Source organism: Erithacus rubecula (assembly GCF_903797595.1).
Source record: "Erithacus rubecula genome assembly, chromosome: 6".
NCBI classification, from domain to species: Eukaryota; Metazoa; Chordata; class Aves; order Passeriformes; family Muscicapidae; genus Erithacus; species Erithacus rubecula.
This window is the reverse complement of record NC_136688.1, coordinates 59164380-59185293: the sequence shown is the minus strand read 5'-3', so window position 1 is coordinate 59185293 and position 20914 is coordinate 59164380. Positions and strand designations below refer to the sequence as shown.

At 46.2% G+C, this 20914-nt stretch overlaps 1 long non-coding RNA gene across 1 annotated transcript; it reads right to left on the bottom strand.

Moving 5' to 3' along the window:
• Nucleotides 1–11606: 11606 nt before the first annotated feature.
• On the bottom strand, nt 11607–19841 carry LOC306803043. The gene is made up of 3 exons (XR_013774543.1): nt 19733–19841; nt 12316–12452; nt 11607–12206 (listed from the first exon to the last, which is right to left on the bottom strand). It is a non-coding gene; the product is annotated as an uncharacterized lncRNA (long non-coding RNA).
• Between the last annotated feature and the right edge of the window lie 1073 nt (nt 19842–20914).

Below are 20914 nucleotides of genomic sequence, written 5' to 3'. Positions count from 1 at the left end.
CAACAATTTGATGGTTCCAAGATCTGTTTTATCCCTAAAATGTGGTGGAATTTAAGGAGGGATGAGAAGGAATGAGCAGAACGGTGAGAATGTGGCAGGGCTGGAATTTCAGGGCTGAGTCTCCCACAATCTTTGTGCCATTGGGAAATGTTACCTGGGAATTTTTAGTGTTGTCCCAAACCACTGGGAAAAGAAAAGGTTTATGGTCCCCAAGGACTTCTTTGAAGCACTCCCAGTGATCCAGCTTATATATATTTTTCAATATTTATACGTATTTGTGTGTGAGGCTGCACTACTTCATTATTTAATTGATTATAAAAGCAATAAATTCAAAGCCAATTTTTTCCTCAAATTTTTAATCTTTTATTAATAAAAGGAGTAACAAAGAACTCTGAAGGGAGGGAAAAAACCCCACACCGACTAAAATACTCCCTCAAATTTCTCTAATATGGGAATAAAATAATTAAGGATTAATAATCAATATTTTGGACAAAATGAGGCACTGCTCGAGTGGGCTGATATGGAATAATGTTTTCCTCATTAAATTCCAAATGGGATGGAGTCCTGACAGAGGAAGAAACAAAAGCAATTTATTCTCAGCTGGAAAAGGTCTTTTAAAAGTGGGGAAAAGTCAGCAGAATGGAAACACAGCAGATTCCTGGGATCCTGGGAGGGAGAAGCTCAGGCTGGCAGCAGGAAGAGGATTCCTGCAGGAATGGGAAAGTCCAGGCTCCTCCTCATTTTCCTCTGGAATGGTGAAGGAAAGAATTGATCCATCAGCACCATCAGTGAGCAGAGCTGATGGGAAAAAAAACGTGGGAATGCATTTCCTGCATCCCTCAGCTCCAGTTCCAAATCAGGAGGTCACATCTTCCTCAGTGCTCCCAAAATATTTCCAACCCTTCCAGCAGAACCAGTTCAGCTGAGCTCCAGGGAGAGGAGACCAAAAAAACACCACCAGTGCTGTTTTTCCATCAGGATTTTCAGCCTGAGGAGCAGGAGTGGGGACATTTTCCTGCTGTCACTGTCTCCCATTCCCACAGACACTCTGGGGTAGCTCTGGGCAGGGCCAGGTGGATTTTCCCTTCTCCCCACCCCTCAGGCTGCTCCAGAATTCCAGGAATTCTCATTAACCCTCAGTGTTGGAACTCTTTGGGTGATAAGACTTCCCCAAACTTCATCAGGACCTTGCACAGCCAAGGTGAGGATGGTGCTGCCTGAGCTCCTGGTGCCTCACCAAGGTGGGGATGAGAAACTCCATCATTCCCTATAACCTTGGAAAACTACTCTGTCATTCCCTACAACCTTGGAAAATAACTCCATCATTCTCTACAACCTTGGAAACTACTCCATCATTCCCTATAACCTTGGAAAATGACTCCATTATTCTCTACAACCTTGGAAAATTACTTTCCTGAAAAATCTGGACACTGAGACGTGAAAGCCAGCAGCTCAAGAGCCTTCAAAGAAGTTCTGTGTGAGGCACTTGGAGCCCTCCTGGACCTCAGTATCTCCCTGGGAATGGGAAATCCCTGGGAATGAGACATCTCTGGGAGTGAGACATCTCTGGGAATGGGACAAGGTGGGAATGGGAAATCCCTGGGAGTGGGATATCTCTGGAAGTGGGACATCTGTGGGAATGAAACATCACTGGGAATGAGACACCCCTGGAAGTGAGACATCCCTAGAAATGGAACATCCCTGTGAGTGGGACATCCCTCAGAAAAGGGACATCTGTGGGAACAGGACATCCCTGGGAATGTGACACCCCCTTGGAGCTCACCAACACTCAAATTTGTGATACCCAGATAACCCTGCACAAGGGTTCTGAGATGGGACCAGGGCTGACACCTCCAGCTGAGAGGTTCAAAAGCACCTGAGGAGGGAATTTTCATCTTTCCATGACCTCCTTTGTGTCCCTGTGGGAATTGTTCTCCATACCTTCAGAAGGAGCAGTGCCAGGGCTGCAGCTCAGTCACTGCTGTGCTCACTAAAAGCTTCTACACAATTTACTACAAGTGTTAAATTACTCCATGATTAAGTGCTGCTAAATGCTCCAGGCATAAAGCCATTGATCAAATCTTAGGCTGAGCTTGGTAAGGAGAGGCTCAGCAGGAGGGTCTCCCTTGCCCTTTGCACTCTTCTCCTTTTGTGCTCTCAGTCTCTGTGCAAATCAGATTAAATTGATTTCAATCTGATTTTTTTTTGTATGTTTATGCAGCAATAAAGTGAACTCGAAATTGAGCTTTGTTAAATTTAAATTAAATCTGATTTTGCTGATGCCCTCGAGGTTTCTCTAAGTGTTAAAGCCACTCCTGAGTGCCCCAGCTCCAACACCACAAATGTCACTGCTGCAATTCACACCTGGAAACCTTCCCTGGACAAGGAGGGGGCTGGAGATGAAGATGCCTTGGAAGGATGGTAATGGGGCAGTGTGAGGCAGAGCTGGGTGGTGTTTGCAGTGGACTGGCACAACCCACTGGCAGCAGCAGGTAACAGGTGCATCCCTTCCTGATCCACAGGATTTCTCTGGAATGCTGCAAAGGGAGGCTGCAGAGAGCAAATCCCCCAGGAATTCGGGTGCTCCCTGCCAGAGATGCCACAGGCAGCAGGGGCTGAGCCAGATCTTGGCTGCAGAAAACCTTTCTGACCTCAGCCCAGGGAATTGGGAATTTTGAACAGCAGGGATATGTTCCCCAGTGCCTGAGCGTGCCAAAATTCCCCCAGGAAACAGTCTGGAAGCTCTAAATAAGTCATCATTCTTAATTAGCATTGCAAATTAATCTGTGCAGGGTTAAGCAGGGCAGATCTGGTTACAGCAAGAGCTGGAGGGGCTCGAGGGGAGAATCTCAACCCTGGGATGGGATGGGATGGGATGGGATGGGATGGGATGGGATGGGATGGGATGGGATGGGATGGGATGGGATGGGATGGGATGGGATGGGATCAATGGGATGGGATGATTCACCTGAGGGGTACCAGATTGCTGCTGCAAAAGGATCAGGATCCTCCTCTTGGAACTGAATAAAAAACACATTTGAGCCCATAAAATCCCCAGAAAATGTTTGCAGAGGTTTTTCTCGCTGCTCTCTCTCTGTGGTGTGTTCATAATTAAAGAATTGGGGCTGATTTGGGCAGAAGGGAAGGTGGGATGAGAGCAGGAGGAGCAGCAGCTCTGACCCTGCCTGGATCCAGCAGCAGAGCAAACACCACAAGGCTCCTGCCCCAAACCTTGAGCTGGACTCAAGCCCACATCAAATCCAGGGCCCCTGATGGAAATCACCCGTGTCAGGGGTGGGATTCCCTAGAGAGGGTGGGTGGCTCCCAGGGAGCAATTTCCTGCTGCTTCTGTTGAGTTTATTCTTCCAGAAGAAACCACCAAGATGATTGGAGGGATGGAGCAGCTCTGCTGTGAGGAAAGGCTGGGAAAATTGGGATTGTCCAGCCTGGAGAAGAGAAACTTTGTGGTGACCTCATTGTGAGCTTGCAGGAGCTGAAAGAAACTTGAAGAGCAATGATTTCCAAGAGCCTGGAGTGGCAGGACACAGGGAATGGCTTCCAACTGCCCGAGGGCAGGGCTGGATGGGATATTGGGAATTGGGGATTCCTGGCTGGGAGGGTGGTGGGGTGTTGGAACAGCTTTCCCAGAGCAGCTGTGGCTGTCCCTGGATCCCTGGAAGTGTCCCAGGCCAGGCTGGGCATTGAGGTTTGGAGCAGCCTGTCCTGTGGAGGTGACCTGGGAGAGGAGGAGTGCCCAGGAGGGTGTCCAGAGTGAAAATGTCCAAATTTCTGTTTTTTATGAGGTAGAATATTAAAATTCCTGAGAATTTTCTGGTTTTAAATCAAGGGTGGGAGGCTCCAGGTTTGGGATTCGGTGGAGCAGCTCTGGGTGGTGTCCCCATCCCAGGACATCTGTGAGGTGCACAGCCTGCACCAATCCCAACTTCAGCAGAGACTGAGGGGATGTGATGGAATCTGCCCTGAGCAGGAAGGCAGCAAAGCCCAAAGCTCATTAAAGAAAAGCTTAATTGGCATCATCTGCTTTGCACCAGACTTTGATGTTTTCCAGGAGCTCAAGGGTGGGATCCTATGAAACAGGGGTGGGTGCTCCCCAGTGAAGGGTGTCTGCTCAGCACTGATCCTCTCCCAGCTCCTGACAGCAGAGTTTGGGATGGAATAGTTGTGATCCTGTGCCTGGAAAGCAAAAAAAAAAAAAGAAGGATTGATGAACAGGGTGAGTGTGGAAAATATTTGGAGCGACCTGGGATAGTGGGAGGTGGCCCAAAGCATTTCTTTACACAGAATTGTGGAATCCCCAAATCCCAGAAGGGTTTGGATGGAAAGAATCACAAATCCCCCCCAGTGCCACCCCTGCCATGACAGGGACACCTCCCATTATCCCAGGCTGCTCCAAGCCCTGTCCTTGGACACTGCCAGGGATCCAGGGGCAGCCACAGCTGCTCTGGCAATTCCATCCCAGCCAGGAATTCCCAATTCCCAATATCCCACCCATCCCTGCCCTCTGGCAGTGTCCCATTCCCTGTGTCCTGTCCCTCCAGCCCTTGTCCCCAGTCCCTCTCCAGCTCTCCTGGATCCCTTTAGGCTCTGCCAGGGGCTCTGAGCTCTCCCTGGATCCTTCTCTCCTCCACACTGAAGGTGCCACAAACCCTAAGCTTTGTAGGACGTTTGTTCCCTTTCTGCACATTCCAACACAACATTCCTTAATTCCCCTTTCTAATGCAGATCGAGCAGCTCTGGCTTTTTCTGCTCTGATGTGTTAATTTCTAGAAACCAGACAAAAGTCTATTTAATTTCAACTCCAGGCTTGGTGGAGAAGTTCTCCAGAAGAACAGAGGAAAGGAGAAGAACACGCCAGGAACCCTCTGAGGGCCCAAAGGTTGTTTGTTTGTCTTTGAACCTGGTGCCAAAACAATAAACCACAATTATCCTCATTTTTCGCGTGCAATTTCCAGCCCTGTAAACCCTTTATGTTAAAACACATCAAACTCCTGCTCCCTGCCAATCCTGCCTGTTGCTAAGGAACCAGCAGGCAAAAAAAACCCCTGGAGCTGGGGGACTTGAAAGTGCTCATTAAAAGGCTTTGTGCATCCCTATCAGGGAAATGCTAATTTGGGAAGGCTGATTGATACCCCCACGTTATCAAGTTCCAGCCACCAGGAAGCAGCTCTGGCTCACCTTCAGTCGCTGCTGTTAACACCCAAAAAAAAAGGAAAAAAAAGAAAAATAAAAGTTTCTTATTTAAGCAACCAAAACCATTTTAATCCTAAAAAGCACGGGGATTTTTTCATGTTCTGCACACCTCAGCTCTGACCAGCGCCCACGAGGCTCTGGGAATTATTTAAATGTGTTTTATATTCTCTCAACCACCCAGGCTGCAGTGCTTTATTTAATTTTTTCCTGGTGTGCATTCCTAGGATGCTCCATGGAGCATCCTGCCTGGTGGGTGCTAAAAGCTGCTGATCCCAACAGGAACTTTGTGCCAAGCCCAGGGCTCCCAGTCAAAAAAAAAAAAAATCAACAAAAAACATCAAAATCCCAGTAAAATCAACGTCAAAACCCTGGAAAATCAGCATCAAAGTCCTGACATGGAAATCTCAATAAAATCAACATGGAAATGTCAGTAAAATCAATGTGAAATCCCGGGAAAAATTAACATCAAAATCCCAGTAAAATCAAGATCCAAATCTCAGGAAAATCAACATCTAATCCCAGGAAAATCAAAATCAAAATCCCTGTAAAATCAGTATTAAAATCCCTATAAAATCAATATCAAAATCCCAGGAAAATCAAATTCATGCAGCCATTATTAATTTTTATTTCAATGCACATCAGTGTCACATTCCAAGGAATAATATTTTGGCCTCTTTGTTAAAGTTCTTCTTTCTCTGTTTCAAGGCTGGATCACTGATTGGGATTGCTGTAAATTTAGGGTAAAAATATCCATGGATTGAGGAAAAAAAATTAAAATTAATCACTTTGCAGAGCAGAGAGGTGCAGTGTCATGCTCTCCATGCACATCTAAGGGAAAGAAAATTTAGCCCAACCGCTCATATAAAGGAAAATTTAATGTAATGTAATTCAATTTAATTTAATTTTAATTTAATCACTCTAAAATGAAGGAGCTTCACCAAGTTTCCAAGCCCAAATACTCCAGGATTTCTCCAATTTCCTGTCCTTTTCTGCCTCCTTTTGGAACAGGGAGCAAGTCTGGCCTTGCCCACTCCCCCAAAAGTGGCAGCAGCAAATCACAGCCAGCCTGGGCCCAATCAGTCATCCCCTCATTAATTAGTGAAGCTAAATTAGGAAAGGAACACTTAGCAGTTCAATCAAAGCTACAACACGGTGATTAATGCACTGAAAGGTTGGGAAGGGCTGACCCAGAAATGAATTCCCAGCGGGGCAGGAAGCAAAATTAAACATGGGGAAGTGGCAGGGGGAGGGAGCAGCTCTTCCCAACGAGCTCAGGGACGTTTTTACACGGATGATGGAAAGCATTTCCCAGCCACAGAGCCAAACATCCCATATTTCACAACCAGGCCCAGACTTTGTTTGATCTGGGCTGTAAATGAAGCCATAATTTGACCCAGCTCTCGCTGAAAGTGAAGGATTACAGAGTCATTTATCCAGGTTTTCCCTGGAGATTCAGTTCATCCAGCAAACCTCAGGCGTCCCTGTGTCCCCTCTGTGGTGGCACAAGCCCTGCCCTGTCCCTTAGAGATTGGCACCAGCCACAGCAGCTTTGCCAGGGACGTACCCCTGCTTAAGGAGCAGCAAATCAACAACCAATCCCCATTTTTGCCCTTCCAAGAGGAGTCTCCACTCCCATTTCCAGCCGGGCAGCGCTGTCCAAGGTCCTAGCAGTGCTATCCAAGGTCCTGGCATTGCTATCCGAAGTCCTGGCGTTGCTATCCAAGGTCCTGGCAGTGCTGTCCAAGGTCCTGGCAGTGCTGTCCAAGGTCCAACCACAGCAGTCCCAGACCTCAGTGTCACCTGCAGCACCTGAAGTTCCTGGATGAGGTTAAAGAGGGAGCTGGTTTTTAATGGGGCTTTCTAACGAGGTTTTCATTTCTGCTTGGGGTTTTGGGGAAAGGGAAATGAGTTGGGAAGTGTTCATATTGGAAGTGGTCGAGATCACCTTAGCCCATCCTCTCCTAGGGGATATTTCATCATCACAGAATTCCAGAATGGTTTGGGTTGGACAGGAATTCAAATCACATCCAGTCCCAGCCCAGCCATGGCAGGGACACCTCCCACTGTCCCAGGCAGCTCCAGCTCTGTCCAGTCTGGCCTGGGACACTTCCAGGGATCCAGGGGCAGCCACAGCTGCTCTGGAAATTTCATCCCATTCCCTCCTCACCCTCCCAGCTAGGAATTCCCAATTCCCAATATCCATACCCATGGCAGTGGAAACCATTCCCTGTGTCCTGTCCCTCCATCCCGTGTTCCCATTCCCTCTTCAGCTCTCCTGAAGCCCCTTTAGGCCCTGCAAGGGGGTCTGAGCTCTCCCTGGATCCTTCTCCAGGTGAACATTCCCATCTCTCCCAGCCTGGCTCCATTACTTTGCATCCAGCCAATGAAGGAAACTCCCAATTCCCACTGGAGTCTGAAAAACCCATTCAGGTGATCCCAACCCACAGCCAACCCAAAATCCCATGGCAGCACCCAGGGGAGCAGCCAGCACCAAGGGGACAGGAGGGATCCATGACAGAGCCCTGCCTGTGACCACAGTGCTCCACAACACCGAGGTTTATCAATATTCCTGCTTGCCCTGGATTCTTCCATCTGCAGTCCATGGGAAAGGATTAATATTTACCTTGCTGCTGTTTATCCAGCTCTTAACGCCCTGGAGAGCTCAGCTGAGAACTCTGCTCTGTGCACATTGATCCAGAATCTTCTCCACACACTTGGACAGGGACAACATTTCCAAAAATGCTCATCAGAAGCAAATGTGGCAGCCAGGAGCTGCCAGTGCCACCAGGCAAATCCCTCGTTAGCAACAAGCACAGAATTTGGGTTTATTGGAGGTAATTAAACACCAACAGCAGTTTTGCAGCTCAGGACACGAAATCCAGGTAGTTAAAGGGGTGGTGGATAAGGAAAAATCAGGCCAAGTAAATACAGGCATGGATTAGAATCATTTCCATATTCCTGAAGTTTCTCAGTGACCCAACTTGGCACAGCTTGGATTTGGGAATTTCCTGGGTTGTTTGGGTGTAGGAAGAGAAAAAGGGAGAACTGGGAAGCTCCACTTCTTCCATTTAAATTTTGGAATCACTCCTTTTGCAACAGAAGAGTTCAAAAATATCAGATTTGGGGAATATTCTGGGCTCCCAGGACACAGACACAGCAAGAAACTCACCAGACACCTTGCACACAACAGATCCCTCACAGCCATCACCCCAGGAATGGGAATTTCTTCCCTGGGGATGCAAATATTCCCAAATCCCTCATTCTGCAGCTGGGCCAGGTCATTCATGAGCCAGCACACATCCCCTCGTGATTTTAAAGCTCCTTTAAAGATCCATTTACCATTTTCCTTTCTACAGTGATCACTGTGATTAATCATTCCCACTTTTTAACCACTGCCAGGTTCAATTTATCCAAGCTCAGCTCCCACCCCCTGGAATGTGCCGTGTCCCTCCTGTCTAAATGAAGGAGTGACATCGTTAGACACCAAGTGACATTAAAATGCCATCAAGGGAACAACTCACTGATGAAGCTGTTGAGTGCAGTGCATTTCTTTTCCAAACTGGGAAAATTTACTGTTCAGGCTAAGAAAAATAGAGGGATTCATCCAAATTTCCACGGGAAACATTAATAAAATCACATTTAATAACCAATGGCCATCAAGCAACTGCCTCAGAAATGTTGAAGCCCAGTTAATTGTGAGTCCCTCAATGCCTCAGCTAAAAAAAAAAAAAAATCATATAAACATAAAATGGGAGTGTTCTAAGGAGATTAACCTTATTTATTATCATTATTTATCAACCACTTTAACTTCTGGAAAACAAATGTCCTGTCCATTCCCTAGTTGCAGCGAGCCTGAATCAAATACAGAGATTAAAACTGGCTCATGCACAGTGTTCCCAATTGAACAAACCCTCCCAAAACTGAGCAAGTTCAGCTCTCATCATTATCAGGCATTTTTTTAATCTGGTAAATCCCAGGGGAAAAAAGGAGGGGAGGAAAGCCCAGTAGTCATAACCAGGCCCAAATCTAAATTCCTTTTGTACTTCCCTCTGTCTGAGCTCTGGTGAGCTCACCATAAACCCTGGAATAAAAATCCCAATTCAGATAGAAACACGACTTCCAAAAAGCCAGAGTTTCACCAAAAGGGGATGAGAAAGGATTAAATATCCTGACCCTAAACCTTGCCTTGTACCTCTTTGGGGTAGAGTGAAGGGACTGGTCTTTGCTCACACCAACAGCCTCACAAAAATCTTCCCAAATTCCTCATAAATGCAGTTCATGGAGCCTTCCTGGTGTTTTGGGAGCAGCCAGAATTTGCCTGGATTCATTGCACAGGAAAATAATTCTTTGCCTCATGTGATTGTCTCACTTCAAAGCCAAACCCTCTCTAACAGACCCCACAAAGAAAAATAATTTTAATGGGGATTGGAAATCCAGAGACTGGAAAAAAATGGGACATGTGGGAATGGAGTTGTTTAACAACCCTGGAATAAAAGTTGGAGAAGGGACTCAGCTCTTCCTCAAGCCTCCCTGACAATCTTTGTGAAGCAGAAATTCCAGCAGTGACCAGCAACTGCTGTTCATGGGCTGTTTTATCCCCAGTTAAATTGTAAATTAATATTTTTCCTCTTTTACAAAAGGGCAGCCTGCCACACTCAGCCCTGCTCTGACTATAAAGAAGGCTCAGGCATTCATTTTCTCCCAATCCAATATAAATTTCACTTTGCCTACTTGAATAGTTAAGTCTCTCAGTAGTAAAACTCCAGGAATTTATGGTTTATTTTAAAAGGCCGTGGAGGGGAAGGTGAGGATCTAGAACTTTATTGAGCTGGCTGCAGCTTTATTTCCCAGCTATTAAGGAGTCATTCATTACCCCCTGCATTATTCTAACATATGGATTTTTCACTAACCTGGCTGCAAAGTCACTCTGGTGCCCAAATTTCAAGAGGAATTCAAGAAAAGGATCCCCCTGCAGCCATCCCAAGCAAGGCCTCAGGGTTGTGGATAAACTTTCCATCCATTGAAGTGTCCAAGGTTGGGGTGGACAAGGCTTGGAACAACTTGGGACTGAAGATGGATGGAATGGGAGGATCCCTAAAGTCCCTTCCAACCCAAACCACTCTGATTCTTTGATGTTATAATCCTGAAATTCTCCTAAAAACCGCATTTTCCAAGGGATGCAGGCACTGGCAGAAGCCAGTGCTGGAGACCTGACTTGATCTTATCCTTGAAAAATCCACAAAAAATTAAATGTAACCAGAAGGAAATTGTATCTAAGCCGCATTAGCAACTTCCCAAAGTTCCCAGCTCCTCCTGGGAGCAGCAGGATCCGCGGGGCGGCGGCTGCTTGGCAATCGCCAGCGGTCCCCACCGCCAGCACCATTTATCAGTGTCAGCTTCTCCATCCTCCTGGCAGGAATATTTCCAGTTCATTAATGGGAATCTGACAGAGTGCAGTGGGGAATGTGCTCTGACTGTAGGAACAGCACCCAGCCCCGGCAGCACCGACTCGCTGAGGAAAACATTCCCTTTGCTCAGGAATTGGGGAGTGGAGTCATCGGAGAGGACAGAAAAGCAAAATTTGGAGGGGTGGGGATCACTCTGATTTCTCAGGTTTTTATTTGCACATGAGTGTTTTTCTCAGCTTTTTTTGTTAAGTGAAAGTTTTGGCCTCTTTCCATCCCGAATACACTTAGACTTATTTTCAAAGGGATCTGTCAGAAATCCCCCCAGCTCTCACTAAAAGCTTCCCTCCAAAAAGAAAGAGTTTGTTATTCCAAAGCTTTTCTCACCATCTCTCAGCAGCCAGGCCACAAGTGCTGTTGTTAGAAGGGCTCCTATAAAATCAAGTTTCCCCATCCCTGAAGTGACCAGGGCTGGATGAGCATTGGAGCACCCTGGGAGAGTGGAAGGTGTCCCTGCCCATGGCAGGGGATGGAATGGGATGGAATTTAAAGTCACAACCCAAACCATCCTAGGATTCTCTGACTCTATGAAATCCCAGCCTTTATTAATTCACAGCACTCTCAACCTTTTTCAAACCCTCTCTGAGGAATAAAAGACCACAAAGCCAAAGGAAACATCATTCCAGAGGCCAAAGTTCCTCGCAGGACACGGAGGGGATGAGCCATGGGGCTCCCTACTAACAACTAAAAATAAAAAAACCCAAATCAGAGCAGAGCCATAATTGTATAATTAAGGCTATAAAGGGACACTGTGTGGAACTTTAATTACTGCACCATGAGTCAGCCTGGCTTTAATCTGAGTTTAAGTGGCTGGAAATTGATAAATCTCGTAGCGAACATGCCAGGTGAGTGCCCACCCCAAGGCAGCCCTGAGCTTATGGTTTGGTTCAGCAGGGGGAAAAGGAAGTCAATCATATTTTGTAAGGCGAGTGTTCATCCCATTAAATTTAGTAATAAAGCAAGGACTCAATTATATTCTCACAGGCTGCTTTCAGGTTGAGTGGTTAATGGATTGTTGGATATTTTTTATGGACAATGTAGGATCTGCCAGAGCTGTCTAAGATGAATGATTAGGGTCAGTTAAAACCCAAAAAAAACCCCTCAGTAAAATCTCAAAACCCACAAGCCTTTAGGTTATTATGCAATTATAATCATAAAAAATATTCTTTCAGCTGAACCAGCTGTAAATTCCCAATATATAATGGCACCCATCATGTTGGGCAATGATTTTCCCATTTGCACATTTCCACCTTAAATTCCCGTGCCGAGCCCCAAATCCTGCAGACATCAGGAGCAAAACCCTCCCAGCCCAGCTGAACTAATGCATTTGTCTCCTGAAATTCACCATGGAAATGGAACATTGAAGGAAGAGGGAGAGACAGGAAAATTACAGGTTCCCAATGACACTTCCCACAACAGCTCCTTAATCCACCGTGCCGTCCTTTCAGCCCAAGTGCTGCTGAGTCCATTTAGCTTGGATGGGAGCATTAAATCCTTCATTTTCCAGGGAAGCGGCGATGGCATCGAAATCTGGTGTTTGAACAGAACTTTTAAATTATGTACTTGAACCGCTCGATTTGTTTAATCAAGGTCACCGAGCGCCCAGAACTCGGGGCTGGAGCTGACGAGGGGGAATTACCGTCAGCGGCGTCCCGAAGCCAGCAGCTGCAGGAAAGTCACGCTTCTCCAAGAGCCTGAAGTGACACTTTAATTACTTGGGCAAATTTGAGCTGCTCAGGGTGTGTGGCTGGTGCTGCTCCACGAATTTTGTCGCTGCTGCTCCACGAATTCTGTCGCTGCTGCTCGTGTTTTCCCAGCAGGACCCATCGGGGCTCAGCTCCAGCAGCAGAATTTATCCCCCAGCCACAGATCCCCTAAACAAACACAGACACCTTCTCCAGCTCCAGCGGGCTCCAAAAAAATCTACAACAATTATTATCCCATTTCGACCTGATTTGATCCCATAATTTTACAATCCTGGTGATTAGAACTACATAACTCATGAGTGATGTGTTTGCACTTTGTTGCCATTGAATCCCAGATTTTTTGGGGTTGGAAGGGGACCTGTTGCTATTGAATCCCAGATTTTTTGGGGTTGGAAGGGACCTTAAAGTTCTCAATCCCAAATCTCTGCTGTAGGCAGGGAGTCCTTCCACTAGACCAGGCTCAGAACTCCAAATTGTCTTTCTAGAAACCCCTTTTGGGCAGAAATCTTTAAAGAATATACCAGAAAATAATACAAAATTTTAAGAGAGAAGGGAAATGGATTCCCTGGAGCTGAAGATTCAGTTTTGCTCCCAAGCACCCAGGAAAAGCTTTGTTAAGGAATAAACCATGGGAAGCACTTGTGCCTTTGGAATTTCATCCATCACTCATGGGAGAAGAGAAACCCAGCCCTGAGCTCCCCCCAGAATGGATAAGGAACATCCCCCTCTTAGAAGGTTTCATCTCCAGACAGGGACAACAGGGTGATCACAAGTCACAGGTCCAACACCCTGCTCCTGGGGAAAGAGAAATGGATTTTGGGATCATTTGGGACTATTAAATGGCAAAAATAAGAAGGTGAAACAAGTTTAAAAAGAGGAATAGTGTGAATTACCTCAGTGTCTGGTCATTAAAAGAGCTGCTGTCATGGTCTTTATTTGCTTTCATGCTTTTAGGGGACAACAGGGTAAATTAGAGACATGAAGTAACTGGAGTGGCTGAGCAGCAGGGAATTGTCTCCCTCTGATCCCAAGAGTGATCCCAAGTATGATCCCACAGCCCTTGAGCTCTCCCTTCAGCTGACAGGGGAGTCTGAACAGGCAGTGCTCTCTGCACACACAAATTCCAGGACACAGGGCAGATATTCCTTGAGTAAGAGCATCTTGAAGGACAAAAAACCAGCCTGGAACTGGAGGCCAGTGTGGATGTCAGATGTGGAAACATGGCTGGGTCACCAAATTTAATTGGTGCACCAGAAGATTTGGCCTCGAAGGAATTTAGGGACCAAGAGTTCTTCTGCAGACCTTTCCAGTTCACCTCTGCTGTGAGACAACACCATGGCTCCACCCAGAGCTGGAGTTTGAGGGGAACAAGAACCCCAATTTTGGTAAGGACTCCTGTCCAGCACTGTGGATTAAGGGCTTTGGGTGCTGGAATTCTGATGAAGGATAATGGTGGAGCCCCACATCTCCCTCACAGAATCATTGAGGCTGGAAAAGATCTTTGGGATCAGCGAGTCCAAAGCTGTGCCTGACACCCACCTTGTCCCCAGAGCACTGAGTGCCACATCCAGGAATTCCTTGGGCACCTCCAAGGATGGGAACTCCTCACCTCTCACTTTCTGACCTCCCCACACTAATGTGAAGCTTCCCAGTTTTTCCCTCTGTGCCCAAAGCAATGGATTTCCAGGGAAAAGGCAGCTGCCCTCCCTTCTGCCAAGTGGAGAAAAAATTATCTCATTCCAGCTGCATTAGAGACCAAGACCTTGGAATTTTCCTATAACAGAGGAGCCATTAGCTGAAACAATATAGGTAACAGGAGGTTTGTCACATCCCAAACACGGCTCCAAGAGCTCATGAAAGGATTGTAAAGGCAAAATTATTCCATTAATTTAAAACTACGGCTGCCTGACTCTCTCCATAAAGAATCCATGGATCTTTTATGCCCAGTGCCTGGGGCAAATCAATAATGCTGGAATTTGCCTGCTAACAGAGCAAAGAAAACTGATATGAAAGTATTAAAATATGAAAACACCTGGGAGCTCTCTCAGAGGGGAATTAAGTGGTGAAAATTATTCCATCCCTGTTTCTGATCTTCCATCCCTGCCCATTAGCCAGGGGAGGGGTGGAACCACCCCAGAAAGTTCCTGGGATCCATCATGGGGAGCAGGGAACGAGTCCTCAGTCCTGGAGGTGCCTGGACATAGAACACCCTGTCCTGAAGGTGTTGCTGCCCCATCTCTCACCTCAGCCTCCATCACATTTTATCTTCTTTTTTCCAGGGTTGGGATTAAATGAGAGAGATAGTATTTCTTGTTTGGACTCGGATGTTTATTAATTCTTATCTATGCTACAGTGAGTTCTACAGCACAAGCTAAAAATGGAGACATATCTCTCTCTCTACAAGGCCTTTTAAGGGAAAATTATCCAATTAAGAATGAACACCTAAATTATTTTTACTTTTAACCCAATAACTAATCACCCATGGCCTGCAATGCAGATTTCTCTATCCAATCACACAGTACTACCCAAAACTGTGAAGAATAAGATGAAGAAGGACAAAACCTCCACCCTAAAACCTCCATCTTGCTTTCTCTATATTACTATATTCTAAATCCTTAAATTCTAAATCTTTCACCATGTGACATTACACGCTTCTATTCAAGCTGCAATTCTAGTTCTATCACTCAATTTTTGGAAGTCTTCTCAATGGCCTCAGGTCAAATGCAGTGTTCTCTTGGGCACAGAAAGTGTAAAATTTTCAGTTTCCAGGGTTCCAACATGCCTTGTGGACTTCCCTTATCCAATCCAAAACATCCATCCTGTCTCCTTTCTGCTGGAAAAGCCAACCAAGGATGATAATTACAGCAATTTTTTACAGTCAGCTGTCACCCAGGGCTCAGGAGCTGTTTATTCTCCCTCTGTCCCTGCCCTCACCACCAAAATCCAAAAAATCCAAGGGGAAAAAATGGGAAATGTTTGTGAAATCCCTTTGTAGCCAGCAGGGAATTGTGGAGCCAGGTTTATCCACTCATTCCCACAATGCAGTTGGGATTTGGGCATCATTAATGACTTTAATGAGAAATTTGATACATATTTAATTTATTAGAATTTGGAGTCCCACTGCAGTGAGTCATCACTGCAGCAATCTGCAATTCCCAGCAATTCCTGGAGTACCTTTGGAAGGAGCAGCAGAGGTTCATGGTGCTGATCCAAACCAAGAAAACCAAAAAATGTAATGTTTTTATTTAGACAGGACCAGCATGAGGGACTGCAGGAGGATCGTGGGATCTCCACCATGAAAACTTTTCTGGAAGCAGAATATCAACCAGGATCAATCCATGACCTTTTCTGGGACAGGAAAATCAGCCAGGAAAGGTCTGTTTCCCCTGTGCTCTGCACCACACCCTGTAGTTTATATCCAACAATTTCATCAATCCAGCTCAGGAGATTCCTCTCTCTAGAATTACAGGAATTTAATCCTGTGGTTGTGTTTTCCCTCCAAATCCTTGAGTTTAGCTGTTTAAACCAAGGAGTAATTTTAAAATATTTTTATTATTTTTAAATAACTGCAAAACTTTGGTTAGTGCAAGGCTGGATAATCCCAAGGGAGAAGGTTGGAACTTGTAGCTGGAAGGGGCCCAAATCCCACAGGTCCCACCCACCCCAAGCCATGGACTCATTTCCAAGATGTATCCCAGCATATCTGCAAGGAGAAAGCCTGAGGGAAAAGCTGAGTCTGAGGGCAAACATCAGGCTCAGAGAGAGGAGGAGATTATTTGATTCATCCCTAAATCCTCTCTCAGAGAAAACACTGTCCTGCCAAATTCCACCAGCTCCCCTGTGCAAAGCCTTTTTCCCACTGGTTTGGGATTGAGCTGTTAAGATGTCAAAAATCATCTTTAAATGTAGCACTGGGATCCAAATCAGGGAATATTCCTCAGGAATGAGAGCAGGACTCACAAGCAGCCACTGCAAACACCCAATTCCTGCTTTTCCCTTTTTCCACCCTCTGGCTGGGACAGAGGAGAGGGGATGAGGATCAGCAATTTCCTCTTTGATGTTGCTTTCCTTAGAAATCTGGGAAACACCTGTCCAGCTTTTCCTTAAAAAACTGTGGAGATTGCCCAGATCAATCTCTCCTGGGGCTGAACCTCACTGGAAAAACCAACTCCAGAGTTACTCCACCACCTCATAACCAGCTCCACCCCATTTCTTACCCCACCTATGAGAAAAACAGCAATTAAGACCTGAGGGAAATTCCAAGTATCCTCACACTTCAGTCTGGATATCACATCCCCCCTACCTGACATCTTCAGAAGATAAAGAAGGAAATTCTGCCCTGCTGCCCTCCCCTGCCTCATTTCCTTTCAGCATAAATAGGACCTGCTCTCATTTCAAATGGCTTTGGACCTAAAATGTTCATTCTCTCTCCATGTGCTGCAGCCAAAAGCCTCAAAACCACAATTTCCACTCTGATTACATTATCCCCCATCCTGATTGCCACAGATGGAAAATACCCTGGATTTGCAGTTTACCAACTGTTTGTCTGTCTCTGGGAGGTCACACCTGAGAGAGTTTGAAGCTGAGCCCACAAAAGGAGGAAAACTGCAGAACTGAAGGATTGGATTTGGGAATTCCATCCCTCAAGTGCTGCAGTCATGGCTAAGCAGAGCTGACAGATCAAGAAAAAGATGCTCAGATGCCTCTGGAGCTGAAATGAAGAATTCCCTGTCCTGATGAGCACAGGGGACACTTCTTTACTAAAAACGGAGGGTGTTGGATGTGCTGTCCCAATTCCAGCATTCCTGACCACAGCCAGGAGAGCAGGAAAAGGAAGAGGAGCCCAGGGAAGGTGAGGATTTGTCCTTCCCTCCCTTTTCCCTCCACTCTTCCCATGCTGATTTCCCCCTCCTCTCCCTTTTTGCTCTGCCACAGTCCCACCACACTGAGAAGTAATTTAGTGCCACAACAGAAAATGTTATTTATCCATTTCCACTACATCTGTGCTTCTCTTTTATTGAGTTCCTCGTTTTTAGTGCTCTCCTGTTTCTCCTCCAGGGTAGGTAGATAATTGTTCTCTATCTCTCTATAATTGCAGCAAATTCTCATTAATCAATACAACACCAGGCAGGAATTTCCTGATGAAATCCTGCTTTAGTTGACACCTGAGCTCCTGAACCACTACAAGACAAACCTAATTATCTCCTTGGCTAAGTGAAACCACACACTTTGGAAATGAAAAGCTCCTTTTCAGCTGAGCCCCTTTAAAGGCTGGAAACTGGGATGAAAGGCCCAGAGAGAGCCCTTTAGACCAGGCTTGATGCATTTCTAGGAAGCAAAGCCTGGCTTAGGAATTTAACATTTTCAAGCCAAAAATGTGCCTGGTTAGAAAGTGTAAGATGGGAAATTTTGTAATTAAGAGCTGTTTGAGCATATTGGTGATTTACTGGAGTCTTTTATTACTTTCATCCACATGGAAGAGTTGTGTGTGTCACACATGAAACTGGAGCTTCTCTGATTTCTTGATCTATTTTGCAGCCCAAAAGCAGAAATTTCCACCTGTGGAAGTTCATGAAAGGAAACTGTAACAATCAGGAACTGTGATAATCAAGGAATTATTTAAACTGGAAGGAAAAATCATCTCACTCCACCCCCTGGTCAGAGACAACTTCCACTATCCCATGTTGCTCCAAGTCCATCCAACCTGACCTTGGACACTTCCAGGGATGGAATATCCATAATTCCCTGGGTAACCTATCCCAGTGTCCCACCACCCTCCCAGCCAGGAATTCCTTCCCAATATCCCATCTAACCCTGCCCCCTTTCATTCTGCAGCCATTCCCACTTTTCCTGTCACTCCAAAGCTGAATAATGATGGATAAATTCTGGCACAGATTTGAAAGCATCCTCCCTCTTTATTGGAGAACAGGGGCAGATCAATCCCCCTCTGGAGCACAGTCTCCCATGGATTTTTAAGGATTCCAATAAAAATTTTACCAGCACAGTGTAAAGATCCTTCCCACCCATTGGAGAATCCACACTGGCTGCAGGAGCTCTCCAAGGTACCACGGAGCAGCTGCCTGAGGTTTCCACATCCCTCTCCGTGCTCCCAGGAAATCACCCAGCACAATCTGGGGAAACACTCCTAGAAAAGCACAGTAGGGCCCTCTCCCCACCCCAGAGCTCTCTGGTTCCACTCAATAAAGAGAAAAGTGCAGAACAGATCAGGACAAAGCAGCAGCTGTCAGCTGCTCCCGAGGCACGCGATGACAAAAATATCGCTTCGCGTTTTGCAGGAGGATTTTCCGAGAGAGAGAGAGATGCTTGCTCAGAGCTTTAAAACCTCGTGTTACAAGGATTTGTGATCCTGATGCACTCCAGGAGACAGAGGAATAAATAAAACTCTCCAGAGTTTTTCTGTGTTAAATCTCTCTTGCTCCTCTCTTACACAGCCATGGAGCGTTAAAAAAAGAGAATCCTCACACACATCCTCACACATTCCTGCTCTTCCTCATTTTACTGTGCTCCAATATCCTGGGTGGGCAAGAGGGAAGCTCTCACCTGTGGGATATGACCAAACAAGCCCTGGTCTGGCCAGAGACACAAAAATTCGAGGTTGTGGTGCTGGAAAAACAACCCCAAAGAGGCTGGTTCGTGTTGGGAAGGCAGCTGGAGGGCTCCTGTGCCTGCCACAAATCTTCCAGCAGCTTCAGCTGGGGCCCAGGGAAGCCACAATTCCCAGCAAACCCACCCAAGAGGCAGAAAATCCCAACTTGGAAGCAAGGGAAGACCCTCAGTTCCCACCAAACAGGCAAGGCCAGAAGGGATAGTGATGGCAGAAGAAATGGAGACAAGGAAACACCCACAAATCAGAGTTCATGAGCAGGTGGGATCCAAAACAAACCATTCCTGAAAACCACACCTGGATCATTCCAAGGGGAACTCACAGGGAGGTCAGCTTGGGGTCAGCACCCCACTCCTTACCACAGAGTCCTGGAATGGTTTGTGTTGGAAGGGACCCAAAGTTTGTCTTATTCCCTGCTGGATTTGGATTCTGAGTTAAGGCACCATTGCAGCTGCTTCCCAGCTGAATGTCTGCTCTTCCAAGATATTCCATCAGAAACTCCCCAGCAATGACCTGGATATTTGTCTTCTGTGCTCCCCTAATGATTATACTGCAAATCAAGCAGGAATGAAGGAGATGAAAGAGGCCCAAGGAAAACAAAAATTAAAAAAAAAAAAAAAAAAAAAAAAAAAAAAAAAACCCACAATTCTAGGCTGAAAATTCGTCACACAAAAAATCTCCCAGTCATCACAATTCCCCTTTTACCTGGGTTTGGATGGGATAACCTGACCTGAGGTCACCAAGAGCCCAGGTGAGTCCTTTCTTTGTGGTCCTGAAGGGTGAAGGAACATCCTGGCTGCACCCATGGATGGAGCCCAATTCAGCCTCTTCTCCTCAGCTGCATCCAGGATTATTTGTGGCAAGAGGCAAAACAGCAAAATAAGGAAAGTGACACAATTAAGGCTAATTAGCTGAGTGGGAAATCCCTTCCCAGCCAATTAGTGCTGAGAGGCAAGGCCTGCACAGTAACGAGGCCGAATTTAGCTCTTCTCAGCTCATCCCACTTCCAGAAATGAGAAGGCAAAGGAAGATTGTTTATCCATTAAAAATAATTGGATAACAAGAATCGTACCAGCCATGGGGAGCTGAGAGGGGAATTGGCTTCACACTCCTCTGGACAACCCCAAAAATGCTTTTTCCACTGGACAAGGATGGAATAGGATTTTCACCCTCCTGACCTGTCTTGTGAAGCCGGAAAAAGCTGAAATCCCTAAAAACAATGCAAAATCATGTTTAGGGAAAGATTCCTGAAACACAGACATTCCTTCAGACCTTTTGATGGGAGTTCCACCCCACCTGTGAATTTTTGGGCATCTCATCAGCACCAACAGACCTGTGGGGTCATCACTTAAAGCCCAAAGTGCTGGCTCAGAATTGTTTGACATTGGTGCCTTCTCCACGTTCCTCATCCCAACAGAACGAGCGAGCGCCGGTGTCAAAATATCCAAATGTCCCACTGGATAATTCACTCCTGGGGAGAGGGACTGAATCCATCACTGAAATTGCCTCCAAAGGACACTTTCCCCTGAGCAGGGGTGGAAAAAGTGGCTGAAAAGAGGGAACAAGGTGTCAGCATCTGACTTGGAGAGGTGAAAGCGGAGCTGACAGCGCGGTGATTTATGGAGAGCGAGCCGGAGCCGCGCCAGCAGGGCTGAAATCCTGGGATTCAGCTCCACTCCTCAGCCAATTGCAATATTTTATAAGTGGAAGAGATAGGCAGTGACCTTCCCCTTCAGAGGCTAAAATTGTTTCTGGGTTGAGGCTTTTAAAAAACAAAAGGGCTGAGATTTGTCCATTTGTTTGGATATAAAGCACCCGAGATCTTATCTCCGGCCTCATAATTCACTGGGAGGAAACTCAGGTGGGAAGATTGAAGAGCACCGAGCCTGCATTCCCAAATACTCATT